The sequence below is a fragment of the Tachypleus tridentatus genome, chromosome 3 (assembly GCF_004210375.1).
Source record: "Tachypleus tridentatus isolate NWPU-2018 chromosome 3, ASM421037v1, whole genome shotgun sequence".
In the NCBI taxonomy this organism is placed as follows: Eukaryota; Metazoa; Arthropoda; class Merostomata; order Xiphosura; family Limulidae; genus Tachypleus; species Tachypleus tridentatus.
The window spans coordinates 2,614,929-2,627,251 of NC_134827.1; the positions used below are offsets into that span (position 1 = coordinate 2,614,929).

Consider the following 12,323-nt stretch of genomic DNA (forward strand, 5'->3'; position numbering starts at 1 on the left):
GAAAATTATAGCAGCATATGAGTCTGGTAAGGGATTGTGAAATTAGCCATTCCACTGTCTGGAAAATAGTCAACAAGTGGAAGGCTTTCAAAACAACTGCCAACATACCCAGCTCTGGTCATCCAAGCAAGTTCACCCCGAGAGCAGACCGCAAAATGCTGAAAGAGGTCTCCAAACACCCTAACATGTCATCACGGGACCTACAGCAGGCTCTGGCTACTGTTGATGTGCAAGTGCATGCCTCTAGTTTAATTTGCATGGGAGGTGTGCTAGGAGAAAATCTTTGCTCTCTAAGAGAAACATCAAGGCCAGACTGGAGTTTGCCAGAGAGAATGTGGACAAGACTGGGACTTCTGGAATAATGTTCGTTGGATAGATTAGTCCAAAATTGAATTATTTGGCACCAGAACAGAGGACATGTTTGGCGTAACCAAAATACAGCATTCCAGGAAAAGAACCTCATACTAATTGTGAAGCATGGAGGTGGAAGTGTCATGGTTTGGAGCTGCTTTGCTGCAGCAGGACCTGGACTGCTCACAATCATAGAATCCACCATGAATTCTACTGTGTATCAGAGGGTGCTTGAGGATCATGTGAGACCATCTGTACGAAAATTAAAGCTGAAGCGGAACTGGACCCTGCAACACGACAATGACCCAAAACATACCAGTAAATCCACTAAGAAGTGAAGAGTCCTGGAATGGCCGAGTCAAGGCCCATATCTTAATCCCATTGAGATGCCGTAGGGTGACTTGAAACGGGTTGTACATTTAAGAAACCCCTCAAACCTCTCACAGCTGAAAGAATTCTGCATTGAGGAGTGGAGCAAACTTTCTTCAGACCGATGTCAGAGACTGGTAGATGGCTACAAGAAGCGTCTCACTGCAGTTATTTCAGCTAAAGGGGGTAACACTAGCTATTAGGGGGTAGGGTGTCCTTACTTCTTCCTCAGTTAGAATATGCATCTTAGTAGAATTACATTTACAGAAGATCTTGAAAAGTGTTTCTTTAGTTTTAATTGTTTAGTTATATTCCTATAATCTCTCAGTATTGTTAAAATTGAAATTAAATATCTATATATCCAAAAATGTTATAAAAATACACAGACTTTTATAGGGTGTCCTAACTTTTTCACATGACTGTATATAGCCCCCTTAATTCCACGATTGAGGATCGGCAACTGTTTTACATTTAACAAATATAATTCAGATTTACAACAACGCTTATATGAAATTTGTTTTCCGAAATTCCTAACATGTTGAAACAAGAAATAGTATGAACTGACGATGATTTATTTTTTTGTTTTCGAATATTCGCGTAAAGCTGCTCAAGATCTATTTGCTCTAACTGGCCCTAACTTTAGAACTGATAATTAGGCAACTAGTCAACCGCACTCCATCGTCATCTATTGGTGCTACTGTTATATGGCTGACAAGTCTGATTTGACTGTTACCTTTATGACACACCTCTAGTCGCAAAATGTAGGTATGATATTTTTGCAGGAACAGGACTTTAACGTCAGACTCGCATATCCATAGTACAGTACGGTCATCAATGAATCACACTTGGCCTGCCTGCAATCAAACACCAGATCTAGTAAGAGGTAAGGAGACAACATAGAAAATTTTTCTGGAAGTAATATTTTAAATATGGTTGCCAGCATATTAGACTACTGGTATGGGTTTCTTTTGTATGAAGCTCGGCATGGCCAGGTGGTTAAGGCTTTCGACTCGTAGTCCGAGGGTCGCGGGTTCTAATACTCATTACACCAAACATGCTTGTCCTTTCAGTCCTGGGGGCGTTATAATGTGACGTTTAATCCCACTATTCGTTGGTAAAAGAGTAGCCCAAGAGTTGGCGATGGATGGTGATGGCTAACTGTCTTCTCTCTAGTCTTACACTGCTAAATTAGGGACGGCTAGCGCAGATAGCTTTCGTGTACCTTTGCGCGAAATTCTAAAAAAACAAACAAACAAAATAGTCTTCCGTATGATAACGCCCTTATGTCCTAAGTCAGTGACTCTTAGATCTTATTTTGTTGTCAGGTGCAAAGCAACACATGGAATATCTGTGTTGTGCCTACTGTGGGCATAGAAACCCTGAATTTTATCGATAAAATCATAAAACTTACTGTTAAGCCATTGTAGGGTGGGATCATATTTTTAAATTTCTGTGTATTGAAGAAAACAGGAAGAAAACAACAACTCATTTTTCTGAGTAAGTTTCACAGATTTAAGCTTTATATCACAATCTCTTTAGTTCACAAGAAAAGAGGGAAGAAAGATATTTTTTCTGTTAAAAACAAAGCAAGAAAAGAGAGCATGATATAAGAAAAGAAGAAATAACGAGCTATCAACCTTAATGAAAAACAAAAGAGAACTTGTGTGCTAGATATCAGTCTTTGAAGTATGGAAAGTGATGATACGGATAAGAGAACTTGTAGGAGGAAGTTTCGTTAAGGCAGAAACAATAGGATTTATTGAAAAACAAATAAACTTGAAAAACAAACATAAATTGAATATACAAATGAAAAAAAAATTAACAATGAATATAATAAAGGAGATATGAAGACAAAAATTCATTTCTAGTTATGCTTTATCTTTCCAGAGAAAGATTTATTATTTGAGTAAAGCCATTTCTCTGTTCAGTGTGTACAATGATTATATGGAGTTCGAAATAGAAAGACTAAGGTAATGGACGCCGGTATCAAGCATCGATACACATAAACAACATTGAGTGATATCAAAGATAAGGCTGTTTTCAAGCACCATTACAGATATACAACATTGAATGATGTCAAAGATAAGAGTTATTATCAAGCATCATACTGGATATACAACATTGGATGATGTCAAAGAGAGGGACAGCTAACGCAGATAGTCTTCGTGTAGCTTTGCGCGAAATTCAAAATGAACCAAACTAAATAAACCAATTTGTTTATATATTTGTTTATTTTGTATTTTTCCCCAAAAACTACACGAGAGTTTTCAGCCATTTATTCTGAATTTGCAATTAACAGTTTCAATAAAAGACAGATAGTTAGCAGCGCCTACCTCTATCTTTTGGGATACTGTAACAGAATAGTAGATTTGACAGTCGCTCTTACAACACACCTATGTTCTCAAACCGTGAAGCGCTATTATTTTTTAGACAATGGACACAAAACATATACCCTTAGACCCACCGTTACTAGTATGCCACAATCGGGCCAGACAGAAGAGAATAATGTATGTGTGTGTGTGTATATATATATATACATACACACATAATACGTAACAACAGAAACGTATATTATGTGGTAGCGGGTAGAATACATGAGTCAAGGAAAAACAAGGAACACGACAGTTTTGTTTTTTTTCAATTCTCGCTTAAAGCTACACGAGGGCTATTTGCGCTAGTTTTTCCTAACTTAGCAGTACTAAACTAGAGGAAGAACAACTATTCATCACGACCCACCGCCAACTTTTGAGATACTTTTTAACCAACGAATAGTGAGATTGAAGGTTACGTATAACGTCTTCAAGGCTGAAAGAGCGAGCGTGTTTGGTGTAACGGGATTCGAATTGCGACCCTTAGATTACCAGTCGGCGCCCTAGTCACGTGACCATGTCGGGCTTGAACACAACAGAGAAGTAGCTACGCATATGTCCCCTAATGGGACAGCGGTAAATCTACGGATTTACAACGCTAAAATCAGGGCTTCGATTCCTCTCGGTAGACATAGCGGATATCCCGATGTGGCTTTGCTATAATAAAACACACACAAATTATGTATAGATAGAAATGGCATGGCTCAGAGGTTGATGTGTCGACTTAAAAATCCGAGAGGATCAATGGTTTGCAAAATCTTGCTCGATACTTTGAGGCAGTAAGTACGTTATAAGATTAAGAGTCAAAATCAACTATTGTGTAAGAAAAGAGCAGTCCAATGTTTGATGAAATGTGCTGTTGACAAAATACCTATAATTTCAGAACTATCAATAGCTAGTGAAAATACCCCTGGTGTGACTTTGCGTAAAAATCCAAACCAAAATCGAATTGGGTAAAACTGTTGCGTAAAGATAATTTGAAAACAAACTAAGAATAGGAAGAGAGCAAAGAGTAAAATACAAATCTAATATAAAAACAACCCTTGCTACTTTGTAGAACACTCTAAGTCTCAGAGGAAGGGAAAGTAAGACTGATTGGCAACATTAAATAATGCTTTAACTTAAGAACTAAAAATTGCACGTCTTACCTTAGGGTGTATAGATGTGTTTGTAAAGTTTGTTTATCGTCAAGCACAAATATAAACAATGTGCTCTTTGTGACGTGTCCATCATGTGTATTAAAACGTGATTTTTAACATTATAAGTCTTCAAAGTTACTGCTGAGTCACTGAGGGTGTGTATTTGTAGAAGTTTGGGATAACCGCTAGGTTTAAAACGGTGTTGTTTATTGCGCCATTTTTCATTCTTGTAATATTAGGAACTAATGATTATACAGTCATGCTGTTTTTCTCTAAATATCCGTTTAGCACAGGCAGCAATTATTAATAACTTATTATCAAATGTAAGATAATTATAAAGATGGGATTTGAATTTTGTTTATAATTTTTGCACAAACACTTTACAAGAAATATTTACCCAGAGACGTCACTAATTAGAACTAATAGGCTAGAAGGAAAGTACCTCGTTCGCACGTCCAGTGCTAACTTACGAGAATGGTATTTGACAGTCACTGTTTCAGTGCATCCACAGCCCAAAGCGCAGAGCTCTATTATGCTGTATCAAGAAGAAAATAATAATAAACCTTCAGACATACTGTCTGGTTACGCTAATCATTAGACCATTCCACAGAGAAGATCAGAAGTAAAAATAATAATTCATAACTGAATATTTTACAATTTAAAGAAATACAAAAACAAATTTATTGCTCCTAAGGTCCTCACATGTTATCAGCAATAAACGAAATATGAATACAATTGACAATATTCATTTATTTACAGTAGTGTAGATTCAACAGATAAAAATTTAGTGATGATCGAGGATACAAAAAAAAAGGACAAACATAATAACAAAAACCTATCCACCTTAATTATAAGTTTATTGATGTTCTTTCACTGTTTCCTTTTTTCCTCTTGTTGTTAGAAGTATAAGTAGCAATTAACACCTGGAGAGACATTTTTCTTATGATGTAGTGATAATGTGGCAGAGATATTAGGCTTAAATCCACATAATTGAAAGAAAACGAGTTGTAGATCATTCACGCCTCTATATAGCAGGAAAATGTCAAGTAAGTTGTTATTAGTTTGAAAATATAAATTTATAATCAGTCAGTTTAGAACACGAACAGTGATTAGTCGAAGATAGCTCACTTCTTTATATGATAATTTTCGGAAAGATTTAACACTTACGAATCCTAGTCTCTTTCTGGTAAGGTTTAATGTTGTACCAGTCCAGCTTATTTCCGGTAAAATTCAACACATTACTAGTTCTAATTTGCTTCCGATAAGATTCAACACATTACTAGTTCTAATTTGTTTCCGATAAGATTCAACACATTACTAGTTCTAATTTGTTTCCGATAAGATTCGACACTGTACCCGTCCCAGATTGTTTCTGGTAAGATTAAACACAGTATCAGTTCCAGCTTGTTTCCAGTGAGATTCGACATCGCACCAGTCCCAGACTGTTTATGATGAGATTCAAAGCTGTATTAATCCAGTTTATTTCTGGTAAGATTCAATATAATATCAGTTCCAGCTTATTTCCGGTAAGATTCGACATAATACCAGTATCAACCTGTTTCTGGTAAGGTTCAAAGCTGTAAAAATCCACTTTATTTCCGGTAAGATTCAATATAGTATCAGTTCCAGCTTGTTTTCGATAAGATTCGGCATAACGTCAGTCTCAGCCTATGTCAGGTAAGATTCAAAGCTCTACCAGTCGTAGATTGCTTCTGGTAATATTCGACAAAGTACCAGTCCAAGCCTGTTTCCAGTACGATTCAACAAAGTATCAGTTCCAGCTTGTTGTATCAAAGCTGTAGCTACAAATCTGGAGAAATGTGCTGAAAACTTTTAATCAATGAGCAGAAGTACAGAATAAAATACGGCCATAATGATAAAATCATCTTCCCTTATATAATGTTAACCTGAAATACGTAATTAAACTAAATTATATGTTGAATTATGGCTTCCATCCGTATTTATTAAACTGAGATAGCTATCCTTTTAGAGAGCTTCTTCATTAATAATTAAGTAATTGCAGTCTATGATTTAGGTAAACAGGCGGTTTATGACATCATGTTAAATTGTTTCGTTTTTCCCTTCTTATTTCACAATGTTTTGCTGTTTGAGAAACTTTCTTACTTAACAATATAATATGTTTAATGGAATTCTCCGCTTTGACTAGCTTTTTATGGAAAAGCATTCTGATGATACTGCACTTTTATGGTTTCTAATCTGATGATGGTTCACCATTTTTTCGACTATATGAAATAACAAAGAGTTTGAAATCTCCACTATCGAACAGAATAAAACATTATATTTATTACCTTGTTTTTATACCAGTTTCTTAAATTGTGCTTTGTTGTTATATTCCTTATATTTAATTCATTACCTGCTCAAATGTTCTACATGTCTTCTTACTCATATGTTAATATATGACTGAGTTCTTTTAAGACACACTTTCCGACATGTTGCATCACGTAAAACTGCTTTTTCACAATGATTACTGCATTCGTTACATTCACCGTTCTTGTAAACAAATTTAAATTTTTTGAAGTTTTAGCTTGGGTTGCAGTGCAATATAAACGTTACGTCAAAAAGACCAAAATGTAAATATCGAAATAGTAATCTGTTCAATCTAAATCTGGTGCGGTCAAAATATAATCCTTTGTTTCAGATAGTATTGTTTTACCTAACGAGTTGAGAGACAGGGTAGTTAATATTTTATTCAATTTTACATATTTATATCATGTTTAAAATGACCTTAATGATGGACATACATATTTTAATATATATATATATATTTAATTTTTTGTATTTCTGTTGTTCTTCATGTCGATGCTAGTTTCTCTAGAAAATTTTATTGTTCTGCTTGTCGTTACTCGCTTTTATGTGTCCAATATAATTGAAAAGCAGATTTACCGTATAGATAAATATATAGAGTAAAAAGATCAAATATTAAAACACAAGAGAACGAAACTAATGTAACAAACATTTATTCGTGGCTGAGTTGTATTTGTAATGATAACGATTGTAAACCTTTAGAAGTTTGTAACATCAGATTGAACAAACGATCACGAAACATACTTTAGTCGCTAAAAAAATGATGGTTTGTTGCTGTTGGTTTTGTTTTTCTTTTTCAGTTTTGTATTGTCTCTATCGATTAAAAAACTCTTTATCTTTTAGCTCGTTATTAGAGTACATTTAGTAAATTATATAATACATCACTGAATCAAAATATTTTAATAATCGTTTTTTTTATGGATGTTTTTATTGTTTTTCAGATAATATTGAAAATTCTTGAATGCTGCACACAGGCTTCAAGTCACACCGAAGTATTATTCTGCTATGCATGAGAAAGTGGTTTAGGGACAATTATAATTTGGAATGCCTCTTTTAAATATCTAGTCCGATGATAAACATTTTCGAATGCTGCATACAGGCTCCAGGCTATGCCAGCGTTCTAATTTCTTACAAATAATGAAGTGGTTTGTAGAAGATTATTAATTAGAATGTTTCCACTAAGTGTATAATCCGATTATGAAATTGTCCGCTTAAAAAAAGAAAGAAAAAATATGTCTAAGAAGAACTTCCAATACCACTGGATTCACTCTGTTTTAACATTCTTCCTAGAATATATTAATGAGAACTGTAAATGTTCTAAGAATTTCTGTTAGGCCAAGTTAAAGAAAATATTTTAAAATATTGTTTTTATATGGAAGTTTTACAATGTTGAGCAGCTAGGGCAACAAAGAATTATTATGTTGTTCTACTCTTACATTGAGTGATTTGACCTTTAATGTTATCATATGTTACTGTGGGGGTAATACTGTTATTTAGAACTAATTGGTCGAATCCACTGGAGTTGTTTATATAGAAAAAAGGAAATTTGATAACAACAATAAACATGTAGTTATTTGATAAAATATTGTTTTATATTCGAAAAATTTAAATCTGTTAAGTTATAATACATTTTTTGTTTAAACTAATAATTATTTTTTATTTATATAAAATATCTGAAATATTGTGATCTTTTCTGCAATTATTTTTGCAGTTACTTCTTTATGTTGAGCTTGTGATATCTAGTTGTGATTATTTACCATGAACGAAACGAGAACTCATTCACAGAGGTATACTTTTACTATATGGAATGATGATATTGACATTATAGCAGACTTAAGTTTTGATAATTTGTCTATGAATGTGTACGAAACTTTAGCGAACAACTCCACAACAAACTTTACAGAAAGTAGCGATATTCCTATTCAGCCGCCAGAGGACATTGTGCTCATGAGCATAACCTCCGTTATTCTTGGACTGCTTATTTTAGCAACGGTTATTGGGAATGTTTTCGTTATTGTGGCTATCTTCATGGACCGAAATTTGCAGTGTGTTGGAAACTATTTAGTACTCTCCTTAGCAGTAGCTGATTTAATGGTGGCTTGTCTTGTAATGCCACTTGGAGCTGTGTATGAAGTTACTCAAGAATGGATTCTTGGCGCTGCTCTTTGTGATGTGTGGACTGCATTTGATGTCCTGTGTTGCACAGCTTCTATCCTTCATCTCTTGGCCATTGCTGTTGACAGGTTCTGGGCCGTAACACAAGTTGACTATGTCAGAAATCGTAGCGCTCGACACATCGGCACTATGATTTTTATAGTTTGGGCTGTTGCATTTGTAGTTTCTTTGGCTCCTATCTTTGGATGGAAAGACCCCGACTTTTTAAAACGAGTAGAAGACGAGAAGAGGTGTCTTGTTAGTCAGGACGTTTCTTATCAGGTGTTCGCTACATTTTCCTCTTTTTACGTACCGCTAGTATTAATCTTGATTCTATATTTTCGAATCTTCCGAGAAGCCAGGAAACGAATTCGTCACAAACCTGGAAAAATAACAAATAAAGAAAACAGAAAAAAGTCTTCAACACTGACAGCATCTGTACCCTCTTGTAGTGAGATGACATCGTTCTCAAACTTGAATTCTCAGATATCAAACCCGGATACAACCAGTACAACTAATGGCCTGAATACCCACCATTCAAACAATACTCAAGTAGAGATGCTCCAGAAAAAGAAGAGACAAACCAAGGAATCCTTGGAAGCAAAGCGAGAACGAAAGGCTGCCAAGACCCTTGCCATTATAACTGGAGTTTTTGTTATATGCTGGTTACCGTTCTTTGTAATGGCATTGTTGATGTCTCTGTGTTCCTTATGTGAACCAAGTGCTGTTCTTTTCAGTTTTCTTCTTTGGTTAGGCTACGTTAATTCTATGTTAAATCCTATCATTTATACCATTTTCAGTCCTGATTTTCGATCCGCATTTAAAAAGATGATGTGTGGAGAGCTGAAAAGACAACGGCGTACGCACTAATCTTTAAACTGTAACACTAAAAAAACAACGTCGTACTGTAGGCACTAGTCGTTAAATTGTGACACAATATAAACATTTATTTGAGTCACTCTGCCAGTAACTGAATGGTAGAAAATCAACAAGTGCAATCTACATCTTCTCTACTGAGTTAAATCACAATATTTTCCTCGAATAGCTTGGAGGAACCAGTTATTACTAAAAACATTTTTACAAACTCTTGCATTTAATAAAACCTTCTTCTGTTCTTGAACCGGTGCCATAACGGGAAGCTAATAATTATGCGGAAATCCAGTCGAAACTGAATTTTGAAAGAAATATGCTATTCAGGAAAGTAACAAAGGTTATTTTCTCTTAAAAACGAAGAAAACAATATATAAAAAGGCAGGGTGTGAAATATCATAGTACAACATATCTTCTGCTTTGCCTATTTTGTGAACATATGCAGAGATAAAACAGTTGACTTTATGTATATCTAGGTATTGACGTCAGTTCTGTATAGATTTGCTTCACTTGGGGCTCATTTTGCAAATCCGTACACATCTGACGATCCCGATTACGTGCCACAGAAAACTTGGAATGCTTTTGTGGAGTCAATGGTTTAAAACAGTTGTGTCGAACTATTTATGTGTTATTGTAGATATGTCTAATAAACTTTGATGTGCTGCTATTTCTTGGACGATGTTTTGATTTACTTTGTGAACATTATTCAAATACAACTCTTTATTTATTACTTTCCTTTTATCGAAGTGTATCATAACTGAGATAATTACCTGACCTAATGAAACATTTTTTGAGTAGTAGGCGATATACTTTGGTTATCAATCTGTAATCCGAAAAATGTTTGTATTTGAATAATGATTGTTGTGAACACTAAAAAAAACCAACATATTGATTCAAAAAATTTAATTTCTATTGGTACATCAGAATAAACCGTTAGTCTACCATTGAAACTGCTTCTGTGCCTTTCGTCAGTTACAAATTTGTGACTGTGAAACTCTGATGAATTTCGTATTTTTTACTAAGATATGTTTAAAACAAGTTACCAGACAGAATATTTTACATTAGAATCCCAAATGGTTATAGTTTTTAAGTAAAATATAAGCATAAAAATAAGTTATATTACATTTCTTAAATAATATTTAGAAATTATATGGTCAATATTATTAATATGTTTAAGAAAATGACAACTAAAAAGTGTTTCCTACTGAACTATAATTAACAAATTTAACTGATTAGTATTACATTACTAGGGAAAACTTAGAAACTGTGATGTTAAAACATTAAAAACTTCAAAGAAACATTAGCTGGAAACATTAGTCAAATGTTAAGTTAATTAACATAATTAACTGTAACTAGTCTAGGCTTCCGCTAGCCATTAGCCACATCGCCATTGGCGAAAAGAAACAGTCTGTGGCTAAAATACTCTAGTGTTGGTTTCGCCACACTGGCAAAAGATAATAATTTTTCGGTTTTGGATGGTTTTCCTTTATTTATTCTGCTCAACTTTCGGTCTTAACAGCTTTCGTGGTTTTTATCGCCATCCACGCCATTAATGATAACAAGTGACCAGAGGCGCCCCCCAGCGAGTTGAAGAAACAAGAAACGTCTTTTAAAACTACCACTGACTGTAATCTATATTTTTTATATATGTATTTTTATGATTTCAGGTATATGACAACTAACAAATTAAATTAAAAAAAATTATTACTCAGCTGTGCTAATGATTTCTTTTAGTTTCATTTCTTATGCTACATGTTTGATTCTACTCGTGATACACAAACAATAATCAGAGAATACCTGACTTTCGTCAAACCAACATATGGTCTATATCAAAGTGAAAATCCCAAGTTTCGTTTGACATGTGTTTGAATTGAGATCATGACAACTCCTAGATCAGATAAAAAGACGTCCAAACAGATATATCAAGTTTTTTCAAAAGAAGGTCGAATCAACAACATCAACTGATGATGGGAAATCCACTTCCAAAAGAAAAGGCAGCTCTGAAGAAACTGAAGCTTGCAGCAGTGATCAGACTGTCGGTGTGAAAAGAAATATACCCGCGATTTTCACAGAGTTGTTAAGAAACTTGGCTTTCATAGTTTCCTTGGCTGGAACATGTTTCCCAACAAAATACATTTCATTTCAAATTATGCAGGGACAAGAAGACAAATATTTATGCTACCACTGGGAAAAACTGCTACTAAGCCTAAAAAATATGACTTGGTGAAGCATGTACAGTCAGAAGATCATTGCAGTGCAGTAGCATCACAAATTTTGAAGAAGGACATGTCAACTGCTGCTGTGAATGTGTATGTGGGGTGTAAAGGTGGCATTCAGGCACAGATGGCCACATTACTTGTACAAGCAAAGGAAGCCATCCCAACTGTGAAGTTTCATTCTCTCCTTTCACTACAAGTATTCAATGTAAGAATATTCTTCATTTTAGTATTAATAAGATACTTTCTGTTTTCTACAGTATTTTCTTAAAACAAAAGGCAATTTGACAATTTTCTAAAAGTAAAACATTTTGAAAATATCTGTCAAAAATTAAGTAGCTAGCCAACTCTTCCAAATATCTTTGTTTATTACTTTAATTGGTGGTCTTATTTCAAAACACAAGTTATTATATATTTTTAACAGGAAGTGACCTCTCTAAAAAAACTAGAGACTCAGTCACAAAGTGGAACAGAGAGCTTCATATACACCCACAGCCAGTCTCTGGATGATATGCACACTGCCCTAAATC

General features: G+C 34.5%; 1 long non-coding RNA gene and 1 pseudogene across 1 annotated transcript in view; both read left to right on the forward strand.

Moving 5' to 3' along the window:
• LOC143246005 (uncharacterized) overlaps window positions 1–8,096 on the forward strand; it is a 144,010-nt gene extending 135,914 nt beyond the window's left edge. The window contains exon 4 of the long non-coding RNA XR_013025718.1: window positions 7,495–8,096. This is a non-coding gene — a long non-coding RNA (uncharacterized LOC143246005). The remainder of the gene's footprint in view (window positions 1–7,494) is intronic.
• Window positions 8,097–8,247: 151 nt separating this feature from the next.
• On the forward strand, window positions 8,248–10,224 carry LOC143246215 (5-hydroxytryptamine receptor pseudogene; annotated as a pseudogene).
• The last annotated feature ends 2,099 nt before the right edge of the window (window positions 10,225–12,323 follow it).